Raw genomic sequence first — 20,521 nt, 5'->3', positions numbered from 1 at the left:
GCTCCCTCAATCGCTACTATCCATCACCTGAAGTTATTTATACCTGATGGCTTCCTACTTCATGTTGCCTGGAGTTGTACCGCTGAGCCCCTCCAGAGCATTGAAAGCAGGGACCTCTTCCAAGGTCACCACCATACTCACCATTGATAGTCATCTTGGGCAATGCAGAACCTTGATTCAACGTTGAACTCAATGTGATGCCATTCATCAGCAGTCCATGTTTCCCAGTCATGGCACCACTCCAAGCACAGTCTTTTGTCTTGTACTGTTAATGGCAGTATATGTGTGGGATAGTAATTCCTTAATGCTGATAGTCTCTGACAGTGTGGGATAACAAAAAAATGTTGCAGGGAGTCCATTATTCGTTCTTGGATGGTAGGCACACGTGTAAAGTGGCAATAATGTGCTTGGTGCATAATACAGAGGTCTTCGCTTGTGCTGGTCATACGTGTTGATCAGAACCTTCACACTGATTATGCCTGTATTCATATACCCATGCAGTCCAGCATCAAGCCACTGTCAGATCCAAATGCCCCACAAAACTGTAGATTGCATGATTCGACGAGCCAGTCATATGGAGACCCACAATGAGGTCTCTTTCAAACTCAGTCACATACTGATAACACTGTCTCACATGAGTACACACCATCTCTATGTCTGTCACAGTGATCACTCACGATACTGTTCACATACTGAGTGAGGTGTCACAGTGATTAGGGCACAGGGCTCACATTTGGGAGGATGATGGTTCAAATCTGCATCGGGATTCCAGACTTATGTTTTCCATAATTTCGTTAAATTGCTCCAGGCAAATGCTGGCTTGGCTCCTTTCAAAGAACACAGCTGATTTCTTATCCCACTCTTGAAACAGTCCACGTTTGTTCTCCATCTCCAATGACCTCAATGTCAATGGGTCATCAAAAATTCCTTCCTTCTTCCTTACTGTTCACACCCCTTGTATGCCCCACCAGGACTGGTAGTAACACTAGACACAATGTACACTAACGGCTTCTGGTGGATATACTGCCTGTCATAGAAAATTACTGCTCTAACGATCTACACATCCACAGTGCTGTCTAAGTGTATGGAGTTACATTCACATCTGTGCACATTTTCTGGGTGCTTCACCATTTTGTCAATCATTGAAGTTCCATCAATAGAATGTTGTGCAAATACCTTATTTACAACTTTTTCAGTGTTTGTCCTCACATAGGACACTTTTCTTACAATTGTAGATCCCCAAAATATTTTATAATTTAAATTTGATGAACTCTCTATGGATTTATATTAAGCAAGATGTCGAACAGCATTAAATGGGAGCATCATCTCAGCTCCACCAGTATGCAGTGTTGATTTTTTGATTACACAAAAAATTCTATAATCTCAGCAATTCCATATGTTACTTGCCTTAAAATAAGCACAATTTTATAGTATCTTTTAAAATTGTAAATTTAATGTGTTTTATCAGAAATTAATTTACTGTAGATGCCCTCATATCTGGTATCAGTTTAAATAGCTGCTCAGTTGAGTGACTAGCACTGGACATATTGCAGCATATTTGCTTACTCAAGTTAGTTACTGAAAGTTTTTTTTTCTGTTGATGAGCAGTGAATGTCCATTCAAATGAAACATGATCAGTGCATCCACCTTTGCCTTACACATAACACAGCACCATGTAACTGCAGGTATGGTGGCGCCATTTATTGGCAGAGAGACTGACGTGTGCACACTGTTTGATGTTGCATAGCGCCAGGTTAGTTTCACACCGAAGAGAAGGTGGCCACACAAGTTGTCATCCACCACTGAACATGCAGACGAGTAAGCAGGAACAACAAGGAGTGATTCGATTTTTGGAGGGAGTTGGAGGCCATGTAATGTATTGATGGATGAAGGCTGTGTATGATGAGTACAGTCTGAGTCATTCAAGTGTTGCAGAATTGCACAAATGATTCCGTGAGAGGTGCGAGTCACTGGAAGACAATGCTTATCCTGGACAGTCTCATAATGTCATCACATCTGAAATGGTTGAGGAAGTGAATGCTTTAGTCTTGGACAAACATAGAATCACTGTGGATGAGATCCATTGGTTAGTGGGTATAAGTGTGAGCCTCACCCACACCATAATGAATCAACACTTGAACTTTCGAAAAATCTGTGCACAGTAGTTTTCCACCAACTGACCACTGAACAGTGCAAAACTTGAATGGTGCTATCTTTGAGTCATCTCCAGTGTTATCATGAGGAGGAATACAGCTTTTTGTTGCGTATTGTCACAGGTGGCAAAACATGGTGTCACCAGTTTGAACCGGAAAGCAAGCATCAGTCCAAGCAGTGGAAACATGCATCTTCACTACCTCCAAAGAAATCAAAGGCCATGCACACCAGTTCTGGACAGATAACCACCATCAATGCCCATTGTTATCAAGCCACTTTACAGAATTTTAGACAAGCCATAAAGTCGAAACGATAAGGTATGTTGTCCAATGACGTTATACTCCTACATAATAATGCCCGCCCACACATGGCCAATCTGGTGAAGATGATATTGTAGTAGTTTCGGTGGGAAATGCTGGAACTTCCACCATACAGTCCTGACCTTTCACCATGTGACTTTCATGTGTTTGGACCTCTAAAACAAGCTATTCGCGGACATTGGTTCACAAAGGATGACTCGGTCCAAGCCTGGATCTGACAGCAGCCTACTCACTTCTTCAAGGATGGAATGGGATAAATGTGCCAACACTTTTTGGGACTGTTTTTGAGTATGTGTACTGTGTATAACTACATTTTTGAGTTAATGAAATCATCATCGTTACTTTACTGTAGTGACTAGGTTTCATTCGAATGCCCCTTATATTTTCACATGCACATAATATGTTTTGTGTGATTATTTCTAACTGGTCACTGTAATTTATTACAGGTAGATCCTGATGATAGATACATTCTGCAAAAGCACCATACATAAGAAAATAACATAAAATTGGAGTATTTACATTTTTAAAAAGCATTAATGTGTCTCTTAACATCATTTTTCACAGTGTTTAGACTACATAGAATAAAAGTCATCCTTCTGTAACTAATTTTAATGGAGAAAATAAAAAATGAAAATACAGTTCAACTTCATTTATCTAGAATAACTTGGACTAATGATTTGCAAACAATGTTTGGAAAACATCAAAGGCAGTGCTGCAAGGCAAAGTGGTAGTCCTCCTTACACTCAGTGTGATAATCAGACAGCAATGCCGTACAAGCAACAAGGTGAAATATCTGTCTTCCCTAGTGGTGAGATAACTGAGCAGGATGTTTATGCTGCCGTTAGTAGAAGATCCCATGTTGACAGCAAAATAAGGAATAAGAATCATACTTCATACCACAAATTTTGGAGACACTATCGCTTTGCCTTTTGAATGCCACCAGAAATCAATAAAAGAATTCCCAGTTAAGATTGTAATATTGTGCTGCTCATGTAACTGTGTCATCTGTGTCTAAGGCATTAACAGAACTGTGTTTCGTGCAAAGAGGATGGCTCAGTGACAAGGCATATGCTTAACGCTGAATAGCCTTCAGCAGAAAAAATAATACTTTGATAACCAATTCATTTATCTTTATATGCCGCAGAAACTTATATCCATTAATCACAAAGTAGACATTATGCTCATTTCTTTCTGCTTCAAACACTTTTATCTAATTAGATACAATTTCACCATTTTACAGTTCCCCTTCTACATTTTATCGCGATACATTTCAGGTAAGCAAGAAACAATCAGCAAACATATGCTGTAAAATGGCTTCTAATGGTCTTCCCTCTCCTCTACTCCCTGAGACCTGCATTGGCTCAAACATCGTTAACCTTCAATAATGAGGGCTACTTTGCCAATTACAACTATATCCAAATGGCTTTATTTCTCATTGGACATGGGTCGGTCATACACAGAACCATCATAATTGGCCATAATATCTAAAAGCTTTTCTGCAATATCAATAACAATAATGATAATAATAATAAAATTTCTGCGAATGAAAAGAAATTAAAAATCTTTCTTGAATTCTTCAAAGACATGAGACAGAATATTAAAATATAGTACGTCTCTAGGAATTTCTGTACATCTGGTGACTACACATTTCACTTAATGAAGTATAACACAGCCAACTCTTAACTGTACTGTCTCTATATGCTCTCTAAATATTGTCAAATATTCCTTAAATGCATATATTTTGCATATGACTTTTATTATTAGAGATATATGTCTTTTTGTGCATTTCTTTTGAAAATTTTACTAATCAGTCTGAATACCATGGAATACAGTACTGCTCACAATTCTAACAAACTATTTTTCATAGTGTATTACAGATGAATGTTTTTGACATTGATCTTGTTCTTATGCTGTGACAAGTTTCATGAAAAGTTAATTAGTTCAGTATCACAGGACTATCAGTTTACTATAGATGTGATCTTATGCTATGGAGCTTCTGTGCCTTCCCATAGAAAATAACATGTAGATATTTACTGAGCAGTGAGAAGAACAAATGCAGTATTGCATGGTTTTAAACTGGCCCTCCTTTGAAGGTGAACACATACACATGTTAAGTAAGTAGTCATATTTGCAGAATCACTATCATTTCTTTTGTGTCAAATCTTGTACATGTCTGCAGTAAACTGCTAGTCCACTATCGTTAGGTCAATTCTAGTGTGTGAGTTCAGTTCTCAGCTTAGATCCATGATGTCATGAGGTTATGATGCGAAACATGTAAGCGGCCTCTTGTTAAATGTTATCTGTGGTAATCTTAGTTACTGGTATAAACTGTGCCTATTTATTCTGAATACATCACAATTTCTGATGGGTAAAACATTTACAAGTACTGGTGCATGTTTGACTCCAGAAATTCCCAGACATACTCTACATTTTAATCATCTGTCTCGTGTCTGGGAGGAATTCAAGAACGATTGTGAATGTATTACATTTATAGAATTTTTATTATCATTAGTATTATTTTTTGATACAGTAGAAAATCTTTTAGATATTAAGCACCAAGCGGTGACAGGAGGATGCACACATAAAACAAGGTTATACTTATGCAAGCTTTTGGAGAAGGGTTGAAGGGGAAGGAAGAGGGGTAAAGAAAAAGGACTTCAGAAGTTTTTGAAAAGGGGTAGGTTTTGGAAAGGTCACCCAGAACCGTGGGTCAGGGGAGACTAAGAAGACGGGATGAGAAGAAAAGACTGATTGTTAGGGACTGCATCAGACGAGGTTTGAAAACATGAGAGCTTATAGGTGGAAGACAGGTAATAAGCAAGACAGAGATTACTGCAAAAACAACGTGCATGAGTTAATAAGAGTGAAAAGCTAAATTCATTTCATGTAATAGAGGGGTTTAGCGAAAAATTAACAGGTCAGAAAATGAAAGATGTAGAAAAATAAATGGAGTAGAGAAAGGAGTAGTTACTGTGAAGAAATGCTGAGACAGAAGAAATTAACATATATTAAGGCCACATGGGTGGCGAGAGCCAAGGACATGTTTTAGCACTAGTTCTCACCTGAAGAGTTCTGAGAAACTGGTGTCTGGGGGAAGAATTAAGATGGTGCATGTGGTGAAACAGGCACCAAGATTACAGCTGTCATGCTATACAGCATTCTCAGCAGCAGGATATTGTGTGTAGCCAGTATACACCCTCTGTATATGCCCATTCATCCTGACTGATAACTTGGTGATAATCATGCCAATGTAAAAGACCAAACAGTGTTTACACAACAGCTGGTATATGAGATGTCATTTCACAGGTGGCTATCTCTTTGATAGTATATGTAGATATAGTACTCATCTAGGGAATAAAAACAGTTTTCAATTAGAATCCTTTTTAGCTGATCTTTTAATTTGTTAGTAGGAAGGGCTGTGAGACTTTCTGGCATTGCATACCTTCAGCCCAGTATGAAGTGCATTTTTTTTTCATATAAAGCTGTTCTGTGGCTATTTAAATGGTACCTAAACTATTGCCTTGTATCTTACTGGTGCAGTTCAGAGTTGAAATTTGGATTTATTGTCTTCACGAGCAATATAACTTTCAATATGTATACCCCTACCAATTCCGACACGATTCTCTAGGTTTGCCACCACAAATAATTCTGGTAACTTTTTTCTGTAGTATTAATAACGTTCTTAGGTTACTTGAGTTGTTGCACCCCATATTTCTACGTCATAGTTTAAATTTGATGAGAATAGGGCATGATAAGTAGGTTTTAGTACACCCAAAGCCTTACAATATTTGCTAATCAAATTTATAGCAAATACATTCTTCGACAGCTTACAGTCCAAGGAATTAATATGCATGTCCTATTTGAGGCTGTCCTGGATTGTAATTCCCAAGAACTTTGTCCATTTTTCCTTTTTTACAATGTAATTTCCTATGCATAATTTCATGCCAAATTCTATTTGTTTCCTTGTGTTAAATTCCATCATTGCGGTCTTTGAATTACTTACATTTAGATGGCGTTCATTAAAATACTTGACTATTTCATAGTTACACTGTTGAACAGCACCTCCAGACTGTCATAGTCTTCGTGTTTACACACAATTGATGTATCATCTGCATACAATATTTTTGTACAATTATCAGAACGATACTGTATATCTAGAATGAAATTTTCACTCTACAGCGGAGTGTGCACTGATATGAAACTTCCTGGTAGATTAAAACTGTGTGCTGGACCAAGACTCGAACTTGGGACCTTTGCCTTTCGCAGGCATGTGCTCTACCGACTGAGCTACCCAAGCACGACTCACACCCCATCCTCACAGCTTTAATTCCGCCAGTACCTCGTCCCCTACCTTCCAAACTTAACAGAAGCTCTGCTGCAAACCTTGCAAGCTGTGAGGATGGGGCGTGAGTCGTGCTTGGGTAGCTCAGTCGGTAGAGCACTTGCCTGTGAAAGGCAAAGGTCCTGAGTTTGAGTCTCAGTCTGGCACACAGTTTTAATCTGCCAGGAAGTTTTGATACTGTATATAATTAACATAAATCAAGTAAAGAAGGGGTCCCAAGACAGAACCTTGAGGGCCTCCATATTTGATATTAGTAATTTTAGATTTGAAAGACCCACTGTTTGTTTTAAGCAAGACAAATTGTTTTCTATTGCTCATATATGATTTTATTAACTCATGGCCAGTCTCTCTAATACTCAGGTTCCACAGATTGTCAAGTTTTATGGTGATGTTGACACAATCAGAAGCCTTTTCTAGATCAAGGAACACTCCAGTTACATACTCCTTGTTCTCTATGGCAGTAATTATTTTGTCTATTAATTGTGGTGTGGCTACTGAAGTTGACTTGTTTTTCATAAAACTACTCTGATTTCCAAATATTAAATTGTGACTCAGGAATGTCATTAGTCTGGTATAAATAAGTTTCTCAACTACCTTAGAAAATGCAGGTATGATTGAGATGGGGCGGTAGTTTTCAATTTTAGATTTATCACCTATCTTGTAAATCAGGGTTATTTGTGCTATCTTTAGACTATCTGGGAAACAACCTGATGCAATTACATCATGGCATCAGATATGTTGTCTATGCATCTTTTCAGTGTACTTATAGACAATCCATCATAGCCAGCTGATTTTGTATTTTTTAATGACCTTACTAAGTTTTTGATTTCCTTGCATTGGTTGGGGCCAAGTTTATGCTTCGTTTGATTGGATTGCCCTTATATCTATACTGAATATTCTTAAAATGGTCATTGTCAGATTTTCCAACAGAAGAAATGTACTCATTAAAAACATTTGCAATCTGACATTGACATTTCGTGATATGCCCTTTATGGCTTATAGTAAAATCCCTAAAGGTATTTATTACTTTCCAAACAGCTAAACCAGTATTAGTACAGTTTCTTAACATTGTGGCTACATATTTACTTTTAGTTTCTAGCAGCAGATCTTTATAATAATCATGATAGTTCTTATATTCTACCTTTATTCTATTATTATTATTATTATTTACCACTGCATATTGGAAAAGTAGAGTTTCTCTCTTGCCGTTTTTCAAATCAAATGGTTCAAATGGCTCTGAGCACTATGCTGTGGTCATCAGTCCCCTAGAACTTAGAACTACTTAAACCTAACTAACTTAAGGACATCACACACATCCATGCCCGAGGCAAGATTCGAACCTGCGACCGTAGCAGTCACACGGTTCCTGACTGCGCGCCTAGAACCGCAAGACCACCGCTTCACCACTTCATGATTTATCCAGTTATTGTTTTGTATCTTTTTGCAGTCATTTACTGTAAAGGTCATTTCTGGGCATGGGACACTGAAGCACTAATAAAAATCTGATGCAAATTCACTGACAGTACTGCTGTTTCTTTAACCCCATTGTAAGCTTTTCAGCAGACTGTTGAGATCTTTAACATTGTCACCATTGGTGATTCTTTTTTTCACATATTGTTTCTCTTTTCTATTGACATGATGATTTTCAGCTTCTATTGATACCTGTATTCCATGGTGGTCAGAAATGGAAAGCTTCAGAGCTGATGCACTGCATGTAAAGTGAGACATGTTAGTTATAATGTTGTTAATGCATGATTTTATACTATTGACGTTCCTAGTGGGCTCGTTTATCAGAAATGTTAAGTTAAATTCAGCTAATATTAGCATTAGTTTTTTAGATACAGAGTCATTGGACAGCAAGTAAATGTTTATATCTCCAGTTAGTATTATGTTAACCCAGCCATTTTTATTGCAGTGTTTACTGTCAGTGTCAATAAGCAGGTCATTAAGAATATCAAAGAAAATATCTAGGCTACCAGATTGAGGTCTGTATAGGCCTAAAAAAATTAATTTTTAATAAAAATGAAACTCCTCCAACTGTACTTAAGATTTTATATTTATTTTGCTACTAGTTTCGACTTTGCGTCAACGCCATCTTCAGGGTCATACACTTTGATGAAATCAGTTGTGTGTGGTTCAGTACTAGAAGTCCATGACTATCTTTGACCCACTGGTTTAAACTTCACACTAGTTGCTGCCCAACATCCATGTGGAGCATGTGTTGGTCTCACCATGGACTTCTAGTACTGAGTCACACACAACTGATTTCATCAAAGTGTACGGGCCTGAAGATGACATTGACGCAGTGTCAAAACTAGTAGCAAAATAAATATAAAATCTTATGTACAGCTGGAAGACTTTTATTTTTAATAAAAATTATACCAGCTGATTCCCACTTTCATCCAATTGAAATATGGATGTACAAAGATTATAATAATTAAGTTCTCTTTCCCTCACTTATAATTAATTGCTGCTAGTTCTATTACATACTCAATGCTGAAAGCACTTACATCTATTACACTATAATTACTACTGCTGGCTGCAAAGATTGCTACCCCACTACCATGTTTCTCTTTTCTAGTGAAGGCAGAGCAAAAGATCATGGATAGTGGCTTACGTACACTAATTAGCACATCTGTGTACCAGTGTTCGCTTATAACTAAAACATCAGGGTTATCATTTGCTGCAGTGGTATACAACTCATTGTGCTTATTGCTAAGACTTTGAAAGTTCTGCTGAATTAATTTGAATGTGAGTTTGGATCGTTGAACACTCGATGGTGTGTCACCCTACCAGATTGATTCTGTACTTCTGGTTCTTCTCGCTTCTTCTACTGCCGTTTTGGAAGAGTTTCTTGCATACATTTTCATGGATTACATTGTCATTTCTTTCATGGATTTCACTATAATTACATTGAACATTTTAAGTAATAGTTAATTTTAAGTAATTGTTAAAACAAAATTTACAAGTGGTGACAGCTTAATAAGACAGTCTGAAAACAAATCAAAAGCTACACGGGGCATTGTGAAGGCTTCAACACAAAAGAGATGTGAAGACCTAGACATAATTCTCAAAAACACAGAAAATGTCAATATTAAATAACAATATTTGCCAAATCATATAAACACTTATTTCATTAAGTTCTAAATTTACAAACCAAGAAAAACAAGAAATTCCAACAGCTGCTTATAGCATGAGAGTAGAGCCCAAAAATATATATATATATTGTGCCTCTCTACCGGCGCTTTCCCGCTTGGTAAGTCATGGAATCTTTGTTTTTAATATATTTTTCCCATGTGGAATGTTTCTTTCTATGTCAGGGCCCACCTTGCAGATTTTCAAACAAATGCTGACTTCCATTAATACAAAATAGCACAGCACTCTATATTACACAAATAAAAAAATAAAATAAAATAAACACTCAATGGCACTGGTACCAAACTTTACAACAGACTGCCAGTCAACATCAGCAAGTTAGAAGATGAAAACAAATTTACAGCAGAATTAAAAAAGTTTCTACTCAAACAATTCTTCTACTTGGTTAATTACCATTTAGGCAGTAAACACTTTTCTGAATGTTTATATTCAGGGAAAACTGAAAATATTGTCTTTTTCTCCTAAACATTTTATTATATTAGCACATGTGATGGACAGCTGTCATGTCATGAAAAATCTTTTCTTAATTAATTTAATGTATATAAGGATTTGCTGTCTAGGAAGGACAAAACCAAAGCCCTATGGAAAACATACTATGCCACTGCAATACCACAAATATACATGTATATAAAGTTGTTTTACTATGTATTTTATGATTTTGTATTATCCGGTGTTACTATGTATTGTACAATCTTGCATTATTCTGTGTTACTACGTATTGTATAACCCAATATATTTTTGTCTATTTTTTTTATTTACACATTTGTATGTTCCATTTCCATGAAGTGGTTTCCCATAAATTTACATGTACATTTGGGCAACACCCATAAAATATTTATTGTCTACAGAAGATTTAATGAAACAGTTAAAAAATAAATAAATCAATGTTGAATTGTGTCATTTTATTTATATTAAATACAGTATATTAAAATATCATAATATAAAGCATCACATTTACATAAATCTATCACACATAATCAGAAAAAGTTCTTCAGTTATTGAAAGTCATAAACAGTCATTCATATCTAGCATTCAGTAACACATTAAATAACTAGTTAAAACTCCATATCATCATTATCTTGTGGGGGAGTCAAATTAGTTTATCCTCATCTGGTACGACAAATGTTAAAAATTGTCATTACTCTTTAAATTCTACACCACCATAATCTTGTTTGGGGGTCATAGCTGGTATATCCTCTTCTGGTCCTGCAAACTCCAAACAATGTGCTCACTCTTCAGATTCTGTATCAGAATCATCTTGTGGTACAGATATCACTAGCGTACCCTCCACTGATCTAACAAACTCTACAGGTTCACTGTCACTATCACTTTGCAATGGATTGTTTGCTGATGTATGTACTTCTGTTTCCACAATCTCTTCATATAGCGTTACATAGTCACATTCCATGTCACTATCATTTTCATATGGTGACATTTCTGGTGTGATTTCTTCTGGATCCACTAGCTCAATAGGGCTTTGTACAGGTGTTAATGATGCTGCCAACTCTGCTAAAATTAAGAGGTTTGCAAAAATATTTGAATTGGTGTTTTCTTCAGTTTTATTGTCTGATTCACATTTTCTGTTGTCCTCATATAGAGGTGAACAGTGTATGCTGGAGTGATGTGGTGACTGAACTGCATCCTGACCTGTTGCCACATGTGCAACAAGCGGTCGTAACAATGATGTCACCAACTCGGCCAATATTAAAAATCCTGCAAAGGCACTGACCTGAACTGTTTCCTCAACATTTTTATTGGGCATATTTCTGCTGGTCCCCTCATCTACATTTGATTGTTCCTTCTCAGAGTGTAGTTGGACAATTTGATTTACCCCATGACTGTCTGTAAGTTTAACTCCTTGATCAACATTCTTGTCATGTGGCATGCTCTTTAGTTCTGTTGCATTATATGTGTCTTCTTGTAGTTCGTTTGTCTCCATACTCATCCTGTTAGGGAGAGAAAAAACAATGACTATCAAAAATGAAAGATTAACCAATATATATAGCTGTGTGCTAGAAATCTGTACTGTTACATATGTTGTCAATGTCGGGGGGGGGGGGGGGGGGGATTGGCAATCATCCTTTAAAAGAAGATATCCTTGCATTTGTCTGAAGTTATTTAGGTAAATCATGAGGGAAATAATTCTGGTTGGTGAAACAGCAATTTTCCTGATGTATGTGCTTATAGCAGACCTAGCAGGCATGCGGGACAAATGCTGAAGGAAAAGAAGAAGAAGATATATGTGCTTATGAATAAAAATACTCTGAGGTGTACATGTGACAGTAAAAGTGAAAAATAAATAACTCAGAAAGTATTGTCAGTGGTCTGAGGTGTCACTTAACAAAACGCTCAGGTTAAGACATGGAGTTATTATTTGAATAGAAATAATGCATCTATCAATAACTCCAGTAGGTGGTAATAGTATCCTACCCATAGCTCTAAGGAAATCAATGCACAAGCAGGGGAAATGAAAATTCAATACTCAAGTAATACTTCCACACATGTAATAGACTGAATGCACAAGTTAGAACAATGAATTTCTGATGATGATGGAATAGAAATCCCACTAACTATATTCAGTCTCTAAATGAATCAATAAAATTTTGTTACAAAAGTAGCAAATTGTGAAGTTACAAGTCAACAACCTGTTATAATAAAGCACTAACTAAATAGTTTGCATTTCAACATTTATACATCAAGGGTCACAGAGGAATTAGAGGATTAGAGGAAATGGACAGGAAGAAAAAAATTAATCGCAAGGGTTCTGGATAATGCACTCATGAGTAGTTATAATCGTTTCAAAAAGTGGTAGCCCTCAGGGCAGTGCTCTGAAGACATTTTTGAAACAATCATGATGGACATGGAATAGAGCTGTAAATACTACTCGAGGCACATAAATGTGGAAGAAGTACTGTCCGACATGAAACAGACTATGACAAAGTGGACTGAAACAGGTTTAACACCAGGAAAAAAACTGAGTTGTTAATGGGAAATCCTGAATGAAATACAGAACAAACACAACACATGTGCTGTACAGTGGCTTTCAGTGTATATATGTAGATCATTTTTGGAAGGTGACTATCAACAGCCATCAACTAATGCATAAAATGCATGTTTGACCATCACCTGCTTTTATATTAAACACAAATATCAACTGGTTTCAGTCTTGGGCCATTTTCACGGATAAGGGTTAAAATGGTTTAAGCCAGCCAGTGTCAAGAACTGGGATGCACTTATGATGGAATTTCTTTTTATGATTCATGAAGTACATTCAAAGTTTTTGTTGTGTACTTGGAAGAACTGATTTGATGTGGAACTAATATTGTATTTCACTCTATATGAAAGTAAGACTGAGGTTTCAAGATCCCTTTGATAATAATATCATTAGAGATTGAGTACAAGTTTAGATTGGGAAAGGACAGGGAAGGAAATCACGTATGCCATTTCGTGGCACGTAATGACAAATGTAATGTGGTGGCTTAAGCCATTTTAGCCCTTATCCATGAAGATGGTTCAAGACTGAAACCAGTTAATATTTGGGTTTAAAATGAAAACAGCTGATGGTCAAACATACATTTTATAAATATATGCAGGTGGCTACATTGTCCCAGTTGACTACACCGTACCAGTTCTGCAGCCATTAGAGAACATCAAGCCACGTAGTGAATGATTTATTCTGCAATCTGTTTGAACAGATATGCAGGGTGAACCCTAACTCCACAATAAAATTTTGAAGGTTGTTCAGGAATATTTTCTAAGTATTTTGGTATGAGGTACCTGAAGTCTCCAGTGTCTCATTTACATATTAATTGTATTTCACGTGATTTCTTACCCCCACTTCTCTTTGCATTTGTATTGCACTGACAATACTGTCCACTTAACTTTTTATCCTAGAACTTGCATTCAGTACAAGTACTGATAGATTCTGTTTCAGGTTTGCTGCGTGCTAACAAGGATACACAGGAGAACGGAGAAGTTTACTGATAAAGAGTTGGATATATCTACCTTGTGCATGTGTACAGTGTATGTAGCGAAGGAGTGGCACAATGGTGCTAGATTAACCTACTCCCACAGTGATGGGAACCACAACATATTGCTTTTGTGTCTCGAGCTTTCTACATTACTCTGTGTTTTGTGTTGTACACTTTGGTGATTGTATATTACATACTTTTTCATTGCTGTGGATATATTTTCAAAGAGGCAAATGTACCTAAGGTAACAAATCAAATAACTAAATTATTTTACTACTCTGTAATGAACCATGAGAGACCATGTGTCCATTGTACCAAAATACTCAGTAACTATCTCCAAACAAACTGAAATTTTCTCAGTGGTGTTCATATTCATACCCTACAAGAAGGGACCAATACTGCCTGACTTTAGAAGGGACATCAACACTATACATTAACATAAAGAAGATGCACAGGGATGTGACATTCACAGGATAGTCTTAAGTCCTGAAAAATATGATGAAAGGCAATTTACACAAGTTTTAAGTTGGACTGTGGATTGCAAACAAACAGTAAATTTTTATGAACTTCTGTTTATTTTTGACACTATCCCATTTCATGGTACATCCTTACCAATTTCAGCCCATAAGGACAATCTTCAGACGCTATTGGTCATAGGCAGAATGATCTCCTTAAACGGAATGTCAGTTTCTTCCAAAAACAGTACTCCTTTATGCCAAGAAAATTATATGACTGAACAATAATAAGTTTTTAGTGTAAGACAACAGCTTGAAGCAAAAATGTTAAGAGACACCAAGCCAACTTAGAAAACAAAAATTAAAAAATATGCTACATTCTAAAAAGACTTGACCCATCCATCAATGCTCGTTATGTACCTACCAGCCGTGTAAGTAAAAGCAGGCAGGGCAAGATTATGCCATTGTGGCAACTTACTTCGTCAATATGTCTCAAAGGGTCAAGATTAGGTTTTTACAATGGTCAGTCCTGCAAATCTGCTTGTCTTCTAAACACTATACCCTGAGATAAGAAAAGTCATGGGATACCTCCTAATACTGTATCGGGCCTTCTTTTGCCAAATTTAGTGCAGCAGCTTGATATGGCATGGACTCAAAAAGTTGTTGGAAGACTCCTGCAGGAATATTCAGCCATGCAGCCTCTATAGTTGTCCATAACTGTGAAAGAGTTGCTGGTGCCAGATTTTGTGCATGAACTAACCTTTCAATTGTGGCCCATAAGCGTTCAATAGGGTTCATGTTGCAGGATCTGAGTAGCTAAATCATTTATTTGATTTGTCGAGAATGTTCTTCGAACCAATCGCAAACTGGTGAGTGACATTGTTGTTTAGGAAAATGAAGTCCATGTATGCAAATGGTCTTCAAGTACACGAACACAACCATTTCTAGTCAATAATCAGTTTCGCTGGACAAGAGGAACCAGTCCATTCCATGTAAACAGAGCCCACACCTTTATGGAGCTACCACCGATTTGCACAGTCCCTTGTTGACAACTTGAGTCCATGGCTTCATGAGGTCTGCAACACACTCAGACCCTACCAACAGCTCTTACCAACTGAAATGGGCACTCATCTGATCAGGCCACAATTCTCCAGGCCATATGGTCATGAGCCCAGGAGAGGCACAATAGGTTATGTTGCACTTTTAGCAGGGGCACTTACATCAGTCAACTGCTGCCATAGCCTATTTATGCCAAATTTTGCCATACTGTCCTAATGGATACATTTGTCGTATGTCCCACATTGATTTCTGCAGGTGTTTTACACATCTTTTCTGTTGGCACTGACAACTCAACGCAATCACCACCACTCTCAGTTGGTAAGTGAAGGCTGTTAGCTACTGTGTTATCCAGGCTGAGAGGTAATGCCTGAAATTTGCTTTTCTCGGCACACTATTGACGCTGTGGATCTCGGAATATTGAATTCCCTAACAATTTTCAAAATGCAATGACCCATGCATTTAGCTCCAACTACCATTCCGCATTGAGAGTCTGTTAATTCCCACCATGTGGCCACAGTCATATCAGACACCTTTACACAAGAATCACCGAGAACAAATGACAGCCCTGTCAATGAACTGCCTTTTATACCTTGTGTACATGAAACTATTGCCATCTGTAAATTTGCATATCGCTATGCTGTGACTTTCATCACCGCAGTATTTAATGTGTTTTGTAGACTGGAGCATTGTCAAGTTGACACAGTATACCAGCACTATAGAATGTGTATAATGAACATTATGATTTAAACAATGGCTACTAGGAGAGGGGATATTAATAGATGTCAGATAATTTTGAGCTAGTATTGATATGTTTCTGGTAATTATAACCTTACAATACTTTCAACATTAGGATTCTAATGGACAATATGAAAACAATGATTAGTCCAGTATCAGTGCTGAATAAATTATCTATTATTTTATCTGAAAATGAGTAATGAAGCTTTTGCCACTGACTGATGATTTCTGCCGTAAGAGCAGGGTACTTATTGTTCCAGTTTTTATATGGATTCTCTTGACAGTGCACATGTATTGGCAAAGCAATATTGCATGGGGGAAAAAAATCACACAGTGTAGGAAACAGTAAAGAATAAAATGCCAGAATAGTTTGCAACACATCAACAAATGTCTATGGAAAATAGGGATTGGTATGCAGTGAAGAATATGGAGCTTTAAAATTTTGCTTGTACCTTCTTAAATTTACTAAGGTAGCAAAATAAAATATTGCAGCAGGCAGATGATGAAGATGTTTTCCATCATCAATCTGGTTTTCATGTTTCAAGTATTCTAAGAAGACTTCTGCTTCTCTTTAAGAATGGAGTGGTTTACTTGGCTTCACCACTGCAGTAAAGGAGACCATGCTTGACATGGCTATTGCTATTTCATAGAAATATTTTTAAGTAGCATTAGATTCACTGGTAGTGATTTTGATCATTTTTAATGATAATATGAGGCATTACTTGTAACACACGGAAAGTTTTTGGAAATATGCGTATCTAGGATGCTAAATGTTTGGAATGAAGCAGCTAGCCAATTCCATTATTATTAATGAAAGCAGCTTCACCATCAAATGCAAAGAGGTGCAAAGTCTACAGTAGCGGTTCCCAAACTTTTCCACTGATGGAATATTTTGAGAATACTCTGATGGAACAGCTTTTTTATTTTGAAGCTAAAATGATAAAAAATGAGAAAAACTTTTTTACTTACTGATTACTTCAATTTTACATCACAACTAATAGCATATAAATCATAATAAAATTGTATAAAAATAATTATTATCATTAATATGTCAAAAAACATCCAAAGCTATTAACATTTTTTCATGGAACATTTTTTTACTTCCCGCAGAACATCAATGCTTCTTGGAAGACAGTCCGAGAAACCCTGGTAAACAGCAAAGATAATGGTAATTTACTTTTCCAAATACTGAGAAAGGTGTAAGGGCACGCTGTCCTGTTCCTCCTTCCCTCTTTGTAGAACGGACACCAAAGCATGCTGCATGTCAGTTTCAAAGATACTGAATAAATACATGTTGAAAATAGCTTGAAATGTGTCGACCTGCTTGGAACCTGCCCCCTTACTGCCAAACATGTTACTCTATCAACTAAGTTCTTGCCCTGGGTGGCTTATCATTTAATGTGTGTGTGTGTGTGTGTGTGTGTGTGTGTGTGTGTGTGTGTGTGTGTGTGTGTGTATGTGAGGAAGAGAGAGAGAGAGAGAGAGATATTTACCTGGTCATTGCTACAAGCAGATGCAACAACTATTATTTTTATACTGTGTATTTGTTGAAGAAAAAATGTGTGACAGAATGTTGTGCAAAAATTTGTATATCACAATGATGCAAATGAGATTTATTGCAGTGTCCTGCTGTTTATGGTTAGTACCTCCAATTGTAGCCCACACAAAACATTATAGACTTTTGCTGTTGTAGTCAGCAACAAGCATAACAGTCAAGAACTGGTACGTAGGACTTATTGGTTAAAATCCCACTTATATCCCAGCCAGAACTCAAGGCCACACTGCCTTTCACTTCAGTTCCTATTGTAAGGCTAATATCAGCCTGCAAATAATGCATACAGCATCAGTTCTTGTAATAACAATGTCATGTTACATGTAATGTTATTGGATTGTGTTACATATGAGGGGATGAAACTGAAATACCCAGTTTCAGTGATGCAAATAAATAGCAATATTTATGATATTGCCATAGGCTGATATATAACTGCCAGAATGTGAACATATTGATCTGAAATATATTTCTGTAGCGGCAAAATGTGTTCTGCAACAAAGGGGCGTCGCCATAAATGATAAGTAAAGTGATTTTTGATGCTGGAATATGAACGAAATTAACACCACTGAAATGAATCTCCCTTGTAGATGTATCTGAAGAACAAGTCGTTGGACACCATAAGGACTACCAGTAATACGTGGTAAGCAATAACTGATTATCTACTTCCAGGGACTCAGTTTTAAGTACCTCGTCGAAACTAAGAGTGGAATATTTTCCTGGTACGTTTCCTTAAAAGTGCAGCTCCTGTTTCCGAAAACGTCATAGTTGTGCACGGAGAGAATGGCGGCAAAGAAAGAAATAGAGGTAATCGTGATTGCCGAAGCGTGCGTTCGTTCACCATATTTCAAATGGCGGCGCGTCCTGTTAACGCTGTGGTTGTATTCTGCAGCTATGACAATTATGTTTAAAGCCCTTTACCAGCAAACTATAACGAACCAATATTTTAGAGAAATGTAATTCTACTGCTAGACGAGGCTATTATAAAGAATAGGTCAGGGAACACATGTGGCCACACCCATTGTGGGAAATACTGCGCGACGAAGTGTACCCAAGAACTGATCTTGTCAAACACGAATCTGCAGAAATTCTGAAAAAAACATCATCTATTTGCAACCTACATACACCTATTTCTATAATAAGGCGTACTTTAGTACTAGTATTGTATCAGCACACTTCACAACAGCAATGGCAACAAATACGAAGAACTCCTAGGGAAAGTGTTACATACGCTGTACGTAAAGTTGCATGCAAATGAGATTAAGTTAGGAAACTTGCTTTAGAGTCCCGCAATGAGCCTCAAATTTAAAGAGCAGCGACACTGCACGTAATGTCGCGGTGGTGTAGTGCGTTCAGAAATGGCAAACGCAACGGTGCCAATGCTGTCACCGGCTGCTTCTGCGGGAAAAAAAGAAAATATTAACATCATAATTCCCACAATGCAGTTACAACTACTGTAAGTGAATTTAAAATAATCCTACAGGAATTTTATTAAGAGTCTACAGTAACTAGTCACTACAGTAACTTAGTCACAAATTTGCAGTGCAGACCAATGAAAAGCAGAAAATACACCTGCCAATTTAACCACAATTTTACTAGTACCTTTCACCAGATTAGTTTACTTGTTGCATTGATTTATCGTCCTTTCTCAAGAGGCGCTCAACACACTGCGACACTAAGATGTCCATTGAAGCTTCCTTAATGGTTGATGAGCATCAGTAAACTGTTCCGTTTCAGAATCGAACTTTGTCGATATCTCCTTTTTACTCCAGTTGATGGATGCGGCAGTGTACATGTAGTTGTTCAGTCACAAACACATAAAAAGTTATAAATTTAAAACATAACTAATTTTTTGACTTTATTAACAGATTTAGATGTCCTATCTCGTCCTACTGGAAAATTAGCTCTGTGAGAAATAACACTATACACTAAAAAAAAGCCCATGGAAACTATCGACCGATTCTAGTTAGTCGTTCTCGCTAATACAGCTCGATTAAAACCAGTCCTTGTGTGAAACTTCCTCTACTCAGAAAATTTTGTCTAATATGAACTGAATCCACTACAGAACGGCTGCCTATAATGATTCTCGTAGATTAACAGTCGGCTCCAAGGTAATGCTCTAAATTATCTCGTACAGGTGTCTCATAGAAAGACTGACAGAGTCAATTTTCTATACTAGAGAAAAATGCAGAACTTTTGGCTTATCAGTAAATAATTATTTCTAATTAAAAAATATATTAATATTTGAAACGTGTTCCGGAGCCGTTTTATTTTAGATGTTGGAACAAGTGCAAGACAGAGGGCAGCAAATGTAGTGAATAATTCGTACTTCAGATTACTCCGTTTTCCTGTTACTGAAGCACGTATGTAGGCAAATTTATTGTCTAGGTGGAACATGATTTGTCCAACACAGGTGGCGCAGTGGTCAAGCACTGCATTCATAGCGGAGGAGCAACATTAAAATCCATATCCAGCCATTCACACTAGGGCATTGCACTGTTTCCTTGAATCATTTAATGCCAATACCGCAGTGTTTTAGGACATGGTCCATTTCTTTCGCCAATTAGGTCTTGTGCTTCGTCTGGACTGGACGTTCAACTTTCACGTCTTTCGTACGGTACTTATTTCTTTTGCAATCTCGGACTCTTCTCACGAATCTTCCCATACACTTGGTCTAGGGTAGTAGCAAATTATTCGTCAATTATTGTTTTATCATTTGCATATTAAATAGAAACAATTTTACCAAATACTGTCCATGAAATTTTCGGCAGATGAAAATG

Source organism: Schistocerca gregaria, chromosome X, assembly GCF_023897955.1.
Source record: "Schistocerca gregaria isolate iqSchGreg1 chromosome X, iqSchGreg1.2, whole genome shotgun sequence".
NCBI lineage: Eukaryota > Metazoa > Arthropoda > Insecta > Orthoptera > Acrididae > Schistocerca > Schistocerca gregaria.
The sequence above is the reverse complement of the archived record's forward strand: the minus strand, read 5'-3'. Positions refer to the sequence as shown.